Below are 9,028 nucleotides of genomic sequence, written 5' to 3'. Positions count from 1 at the left end.
CTCATTCCCATTTACAATTCTGCAATTTATTTTCAGTCATTTACTTCCAGTCCTTTAATTCTAGCATTTACTTTTCTGTTATTTACATTCCCGCCATTTTATTTTCTACAACTATCAACCCAAATTCTGGATTCGCTCAACTAGAACATTCTTCTAATTAAAGTTGCTTGATCAATCAATCCCTGTGGGATTCAACCTCACTCTATTGTGAGTTTTTACTTGACGACAACTTCGGTACACTTGCCGAAGGGAGATTTGTTGAGAGACAAGTTTTCCACGCATCAAGTTTATGGCGCCGTTGCCGGGGATTGATTGTGCATCAACAATGATTAGATTGGAAGATCACTAGATTGAGCATTTTATTTTGTGTATTTCATTTTCTGTTTGATTGATTTGCTTTTTGTTTTAGTTAAACTTCTTCCCTTCTCCATCTACTCTTTTATTTATCTTTGTTATTTTCAATTCTGTTTGCTAACCCACTAACTGTTTGATATATTGCATCACCCACAACTAACATCAATTCTGACATAAATACTGTCTGCACCTATCTTCTCTGCTTGTACTTGTGGGTTGTATGACAGGGAGAAGAAGCGGGGCTTCAACTTCCTTTGATTCTGAACCAGAGAGAACCTTCCTTAGACTAAGGAGGGAGGCAAGAGGAAAACGAGTAGTTGGTGCTGAAGAAGAGGAGGAACAGTTTGAGGAATACTTTGAACCAAACATGGAAGAAAACATGGAAAATCATCATGAAGAAGAGACTCACAACCATGGCAGAGGAGGTGGAGCAAATCATGCTGGGGAGGATAGAAGAGTTTTGGGCTCTTACATTAATCCAAACCCAGGCAATTGTGGAAGTAGCATCCAAAAGCCAACAATCCATGCCAACAACTTTGAACTTAAACCACAGCTCATCACCCTTGTTCAGAACAACTGTTCATTTGGAGGAGGTGTTCAAGAAGATCCCAACCAACATTTGACCACCTTCCTGAGAATATGTGACACAGTGAAATCTAATGGTGTTCATCCTGACGCCTATAGATTGCTCTTATTTCCCTTCTCACTCAGAGACAAGGCAGCCAAGTGGCTGGAATCCTTTCCAAGGGAGAGCTTGACAACTTGGGAGGATGTGGTGAACAAATTCTTAGCAAGATTCTACCCTCCTCAACGAATCAATAGGCTGAGAGCTGAGGTTCAAACCTTTAGGCAACAGGATGGTGAGACTCTGTATGAAGCATGGGAGAGGTTCAAAGACTTAACAAGGAGGTGTCCACCTGACATGTTCAACGAATGGGTCCAGCTGCACATTTTCTATGAAGGGCTCTCTTATGAGTCAAAGAAGGCAGTAGATCATTCATCTGGAGGGTCTTTGAACAAGAAGAAGACCATTGAGGAAGCTATAGATGTTATTGAAACAGTAGCAGAAAACGACTACTTCTATGCTTCCGAAAGAGGGAACACAATGGGAGTTATGGAGCTAAACAATGTAGATGCTCTGTTGGCCCAAAACAAGCTCATTACTGAGCAGCTGGCTGACCTCACCAAGAAGATGGAGATGAACCAAGTAGCAGCAATCTCCACTTCATCAACAACACAAGAAGGAGTAAACCAAAAAGCAGAAGGGAGTCAGGAGCAAGCCAACTACATTGGGAATTCACCAAGGAAGAACTATGATCCATACTCCAAGACTTACAACCCTGGATGGAGAAATCACCCAAACTTTGGGTGGGGAAGTGAGCAAGATCAAAACCAAGACCAGAGACGTTACAATTCCAACAACAATGCGGCTCACCAACAATTCACCCAGAGGACATCTCAACACCCCCACAACAACAACTCTCCACACACTTATCAAAACCAAAACAGCACATCAGCTCCGAACCACTCATCAATTGATGACAGGCTCTCTAAGATTGAAGCCTTACTTGAAGGAATAAGCCAAGAGATTCAAGAAAATAAGGTGTTCAAAGAGGAGGTGCGAGCCAATATTAAGAACCAGGGAGAAACCATTAGGAAGATGGAATTCCAGGTGGGATATTTAGCTGAGAAGATTCCCAAACCTACTGATAGCTTCCCAAGTGACACTGAGAAAAACCCCAAGGGAGAAGCAAAGAAAGTAAGATGGGAAGATTGCAAAATGGTCACTACAAACGATCAAGAGATTGAAGACAAGCAAGGCAAAATGTGCAAACAACCTGAAGACAACTCAACAAAGGAGGAGGATAGAGATCACAAAGAACCAGAAATCTCACAACAAGAGCTGCTAAAGCTCTATGCACCATTCCCTCAACTGCTCAATGGTGCTGTGGGAAAAAGAATATACTCAAGGTTCCTAGACTTGTTTGCATCTCTGCATGTGAACATACCATTCATCAAGGCAATTCAACAAATGCCTGCATTCATCAAATATATGAAGGAACTTCTTCCCAGGAAAAGCTCACTCAAGGGAGGGCAGACTATAGTGATGAACAAGGAATGTAGTGCCCTTATTCAACCTGAGTTACCTACAAAAAGAAGAGACCCAGGAAGTTTTCATATCCCTTGTGCCATAGGTGAAACTATGTTCGACAGAGCACTATGTGATCTAGGGGCCAGCATCAACTTACTGCCCTTATCCCTGGTGAAGAGGCTGCAGATCAATGAGATAATACCTACAGATGTCATTATCAGACTGGCTGACAAAACTCAAAAGCAAGCAATAGGAGTGGTGGAAAATGTGTTGCTAAAGGTTGGGAAGTACTTTCTCCCAACAGACTTTGTCATTCTGGACATGGAAGAAAGTCACACTCACCCAATCATATTGGGAAGACCATTTCTAGCTACGGCCAGAGCACTTATCTATGTAGAAAAAGGGGAGCTAATATTGAGAATCCATGATGAACGACTCAGCTTCAATGTTTTCAAACTCTCACAAGAAACAGACCAAGAGGACAAGGAACTAAGCACAAATGACAATGAGACACTGAAGGACGAAACAAGCACTGAAGCACAGTCAGTTCACTCTGAGACACAAACAAGGAAAACAGCAATTGCCACAGCTCAAGGAGAAGTTGGAGGAACCAAAACCTCTAGAGGCAGGTGAAGACAGCATCACAATTCCTTGGAGAAAAGAGGTCACCAAGGGGAAGGCAACCTCAAAAGAAATAAAAAAGAAGGTACCAAGGAGATGGAGGAACAAGAAGATCCCTACAGAAGATTTCTCTCCAGGGGATAGAGTTGTCTCAGCTTACTTCCCAGATATCCCCCCTAATCTCCCTATTGTACCATCTCAATTACCCAAGGTCGTCACTATCAACAGAGTTCTTTCTCTGGAACATATGGAGATCATTGATCCAACCAATGGATACAAGTCCACAGCAAGAGGGGAAGACTTTAAGCACTACCAACCACCATGATGAAGGAAAAACGTCAAGCTAGTGACGCTAAAGAAGCGCTTCATGGGAGGCAACCCATGTTTTATATGCTTTCAGATGATAATGAATAAGTCAATCTTTATGAGCTTCAATCCAAACTTAACAAACAATTGGTGAAAATCCTCTTATGCAGAATATAGTGAGGAACAAGTTTGGTGTTCAAAGCAAACCAAGTTGCATGCTAGCCTTGGAAGCTTTGAACACAAAACCTTCATCACAGTGCCTCAAACTAAGTTTGGTGTCACCCCATGGTGCCACCAAAATGCATATAAGGAACCACTAATAGTTAGTTAGAAAAGAAAAGAAGCATGAAAAGGGATTGATTGGACAATTAAATGAGGGAGATTTCGCCACTTAATGAAGAGTACTACACACATGTCTCAAGAGGGAACGCATGGGGAAACGCTGCCATGCAACATTGGAGAAAGAAGAACCTTGGAGACCGAACCAATCACTCTCATTAAAGTGATGATCCTTGTCTTCCCTTCATAAACAACCCCATCCGTTCATCTAGTAAACATTCAAGCAATCCACACCTTCATCCACTCATGATTTTCTTATATAAGTGAACCGTAGTGCATGCTCACTCCTCACATTCAAATCCCCACTCTCCACACTCCAATTGTCACACTAAACCCTTCATCATAAATTGCTTTAACCAACCCTCTCTTCATCTATCCGAAGCCTCAAACCCCCTCAAACAACAATTCAAGTCATGGCATCATCAAGCTCAAAGAGGCAAAAGAGGAAGGGGCCTATGGAGAGTGCTCCTTTTGATGACAAGAGATTCAAGACTGCCTTTCATGAGCATGAATTTGAGTGGATAAGTGCCAGAAGGATATTGCCAGAATTAATCTTCCAAATCAATGCCAATGAATCACCACAGATTTGGAGAAAAATCGAACAGAGGGGGTGGCAATTGCTCACCAGTCCAGAGGGGAAGATCAATGGAAACCTCATCAAAGAATTCTATGAAAATGCAGTTAGAGAGGATAAGACCCAAGCCCCAACCTTCAAAAGTTATGTGAGAGGAAGGGAGGTGGACTTCAGCCCAAGTGCCATCACAAGAGCTCTTCAATTGAAATCACCTCATTTTGATGAGGAGAGTTATCAGGCAAGGATAAGTAGAAACCCCGATAAGGATGAGCTCTCAGATATAGCATCAGATATCTGTGTCATAGCCGCTGACTGGGAGAGGTACTCAAACGGGAGACCAAAATTCATAAAAAGGGGGGACCTTCACCCTGAAGCCAAAGGGTGGTTTGAGCTTGTAAGGAGGTCCATCCTACCAGCCGCTAGCAATTCGGAAGTTAACATCAATCGAGCCACTATGGTACAATGCTTAGTACAAGGTGGGGAAATCAAGGTGCATGAGCTCATTGCCGAAGGGATTCAAGAGTCAGCTGAGAAAGCTGACTCAGGAGCCAGACTTTGGTACCCCAGCACCATTCTCCGCTTGTGCAACAAGGCCAAGGTAGTATTTGAGGACAGCAGCCCAGACTGGGTAAACCCTGGGAGGCCAGTCACACTCGAGCGAATGGTCTATACCACACCGGCTCAGCAACTAAGAAGGCCACATATAGGAAGGCAAAGGACCCAGGAAGAAGCTCATCAAGAGGAATACCATCAGGAAGAACATCAACAAGAAGAGTATCATGACCCAGCCAACTTGAATATGACTCACCTTCTAAGAGCCATTGAGGATTTAGGACAGAGACATATGGAAGGACAAGAGCAATTATTGAACCGGCTGAACCAACAGGAAGCATGACAAAAATAACAAATGGAGCAGCAGCAGGAACACTACTCTCAGCTCACTCAAGCCATCAACCAAGTGAATGAAAGACAAGAGCTTCAAGAGAAGCACTTGCAAGAGCTCAACCAGCGGCAGATAGCCCAAATGAAAACTTTTAATGAATTCAGTGTACTCAATGAAGGAAGGCAACTACATAGGGAGGAGTTCTATGTAAACACTCAAGCCGAGTTGAACTACATGACCAGTAATATGCATCATCTACACTATGCCATCCCTGCATATGATGAAGTTCAAAAAGAATTTATAGAACAAGAAGAGAGAAAAGTGAAACAACAAAAGGAGGCACTCAAGAAGAAGATGGAAGATAGTAGTTTCTGGAGAAAGCTGCTTGGAAAAGGCAAAGGAAGTGGAAGTACAAGTACTCAAGAGAGACACAATGAGGATAAACAAGGATGGGAGCATGGACATCCACATGAATGAAAGGTGGTGGAGTTCTTTTTAGTCCATCTTTTCTATGCTTTAAATAAGGAAGATCTTGTATGAAATAGAACTTGCTTACATGTTATGTTTAAACCTTTTTCAAATCATGATATTTTTAGTTTTTGGTATGGAAGAGAGTCTATGTGCACTGGTCTTTATGTCACTGCATCATTCCCTTATCTACTTGTAAGTTTGTCCCTTTTTATCAAATGAAGAAGAGAATGTTTATGTTTTTAAAAGACCAGGGTAGAGTTCATATTGTGGAAGTGCATTCATGAATCTTTGGGGTAGTCATAAGTTAGCTAAGTTGGTTCAACCACAAGGCTAGGAGGACAACTATCTATCCTGAATACTTTGCTTTGGATACACTCATGAGACTAAGTTAATAACAAGATCCTAATAAGAGAAAAGGGAAAGAATAATGGAAGTGAAAAACAAAAGAAAAAGAGTAAGCAATAAGGCTAGGTATCAATGGTTTTAAGCTTGAGGCAAGTGTCTGTGGTGCCCCTGTGTGAGGGATCTACTTGGATGAATAAGCTCTTAGGGGTGCTTTATCACTTGGTAACTTGGGTTAACTAACCCGGGATTATCAGCTGAAAATCCACTATCAAGAGTAACCCTCACTACAGAGCATTTAGTAACCCAAAGAGGTGCTGGACACCATGGTCTCAAGAAAAGAAAATAAATAAACTATATGCCTGTGGTGTGTATGTATGGGGGAGAGACTTGAGGGAGTAAGTCCTTAGGGGTGCTGCAACACCTATTACCTTGAACCAACTGGTTCAGGAGGGTTGGCTGAAAGCTTATCTTAAAGAGTTGCCCCCTTACAGAGCACTTAGCCTAAATAACACAAATAACCCTTGAAACAACAATAAAAGGATCAATGAATAAAAGTCTCATGAGATATAAACAAAGTAAGTGTTTAGGGACATGATAAAGGTCTGAAAGCCAGTAATGGAATGAACCTAAGTTGCTATGCATGAAACCCCCATAAAATCAGTAATATGACTTCCACAAGAATGACTCATTCCCCTGGATATTCCATTCATCATTCTCTTGTTCCAGTACTTGCTTAGGGACAAGCAAGCTTTAAGTTTGGTGTTGTGATGCGAGGGCATCTTGGCCAGTTTCACTGACCTTTTCTTTACTGTTTTTAGGTTAGTTTCATGCATTTCTTTAGGAAATAAGCTAGTTTTGGGTAAATATTCACTTATGCCTTGACTCAAGCACACATTGTGCATTTTACATGATTTCATGAGGATTTTGCATAAGTTTAGTGACAAATATTATGTTGCATTACTCATGACTTGGACTGGAGCTTTGATGCACTTTGTTGCTTGATTCCAGGACAAAAAAGGAGAAAGAAAGGGGAGGTAACTTGCAAGGATTAATGAGAAAAGTGATTGCCAATAACACTCTCAAAGAAAGCCATCAATGCCCATGTTAGAGAGTCACGTTAACCAAGTTAACGTGAACTCTAACGTGGAGAAGAGAAGATGATCCAACGTTAGTGACACTCAACATTGTCACTAACATTGGCAATCACTCATAAGTGGCCACGTTAGGTTAACGTGGCCTCTAACGTTAAGGGGGAGGGAGAGAAGCCAACGTTAGTGACACTCAACATTGTCACTAACGTTGGCCTATGGTGCTAAGTACCACGTTAACTCCCACGTTAACTTAGTTAACGTGGGAATTAACGTAGAGGATGAAGAATTGTCGACAACGTTAGTGACACTCAACATTGTCACTAACGTTGAAGCAACCACACAACCCCCAAGAGTCACGTTAACCTCCACGTTAACTTGGTTAACGTGGAAGCTAACGATGAGAAATCAAAAATGAGCCAACGTTAGTGACACTCAACATTGTCACTAACGTTGGGATGGCTAAAAGATGGCCACGTTAGAAGCCACGTTAACCTAGTTAACGTGGACTCTAACGTGAGACCCAGGGGCACATTGGAACGTTAGTGACAATGTTGAGTGTCACTAACATTCTCGAAGGTTGGCAAGGACCACGTTAGAAGCCACGTTAGCCTAGTTAACGTGGGCTTTAACGTGAAACAAGAAGGGGCACACTGGAACGTTAGTGACAATGTTGAGTGTCACTAACGTTCTCGAAGGACTAACAAGGCAACGTTAAAAGCCAGTTAACCTAGTTAACGTGGGTTTTAACGTAAGGCAAAGGGGTGCACTGGAACGTTAGTGACAATGTTAAGTGTCACTAACGTTCTCGAACTTATATTCTCACTAAATATTAACACCCCTAACGTCCTGAGCTGAAGTCTCTGCCCACTTAGCACTTTCTCTCTGCAAGTAAAGCCAAGCCCAAATGAAGAAAAGAACTGCTTCAAACTCAAGATCCAAAGGCCCAAGACTTGAAGAGTAAACTAGAAGCTGAGAAGAGTAGTATATATAGGAGTAACTTTGAATTGTAAGAAGTTCTCGAGGCTGAAGAACCACTCTCTGTATTTACTTTCTTTGCAATTTCTAGTTTTATGATGTATTCTCCATCTTTGTTTTCATTTTCAAGAGCTATGAACAACTAAACCCCTTTCATTGGGTTAGGGAGCTCTGTTGTAATTTGATGGATCAATACTAATTTTCATTGTTCTTCTTCTATCTTTCCTCTTGATTTTACTTGAAATCTTTCGATCTTCATCCAATTGAGTAGTTATCTTGGAAGAGAAGCTATTCAAACTTGGATCTCTTTTGAACCTTGGAAGAGGAATGAAGAGATCAAGCTAGAAATGCTTTCTCATGCTGGACCGAATTGGGTTTGGATGGGTATGTGACTGTAACCCTCTCAATACTTGGTTTGGGAAATGCATGTGGTATAATCAGTGACCATACTTCATCTTTTCTCATGAGCAATTGACCAAGGAATTGGCTATTGATCAAGATTTGAGAGATTGAATTACAAGGAATTGTAATTCAATCACTTAAGATTGCCAAGGAGATCAATGAGTGCATTGATTGAGGAAGAGATGAAAATGAACTTGATTCGGAGAATTGCAACATCTCCTAAGCCCAATGAACTCCCCATCTCTAATCTTACCCATTCTCTTTAATTTCTGCATTTTACTTTTATGAGCAAATCCCCCATTCCCATTTACAATTCTGCAATTTATTTTCAGTCATTTACTTCCAGTCCTTTAATTCTAGCATTTACTTTTCTGTTATTTACATTTCCGCCATTTTATTTTTTGCAACTATCAACCCAAATTCTGGATACGCTCAACTAGAACATTCTTCTAATTAAAGTAGCTTGATCAATCAATCCCTGTGGGATTCAACCTCACTCTATTGTGAGTTTTTACTTGACGACAACTTCGGTACACTTGCCGAAGGGAGATTTGTTGAGAGACAAGTTTTCCATG

The 9,028-nt window shown here is 41.4% G+C and overlaps 1 non-coding gene across 1 annotated transcript; it reads right to left on the bottom strand.

Annotated features, from left to right (window-relative positions):
- Nucleotides 1-1,174: 1,174 nt before the first annotated feature.
- Nucleotides 1,175-1,278, bottom strand: LOC148573887 (small nucleolar RNA R71). The gene has a single exon (XR_015906538.1). It is a non-coding gene; the product is annotated as a small nucleolar RNA R71 (small nucleolar RNA).
- Between the last annotated feature and the right edge of the window lie 7,750 nt (nt 1,279-9,028).

This window comes from Arachis ipaensis, chromosome B2 (genome assembly GCF_059453495.1).
Source record: "Arachis ipaensis isolate K30076 ecotype BB chromosome B2, ASM5945349v1, whole genome shotgun sequence".
Taxonomy (NCBI): Eukaryota; Viridiplantae; Streptophyta; class Magnoliopsida; order Fabales; family Fabaceae; genus Arachis; species Arachis ipaensis.
The sequence above is the reverse complement of the archived record's forward strand: the minus strand, read 5'-3'. Positions and strand labels throughout refer to the sequence as shown.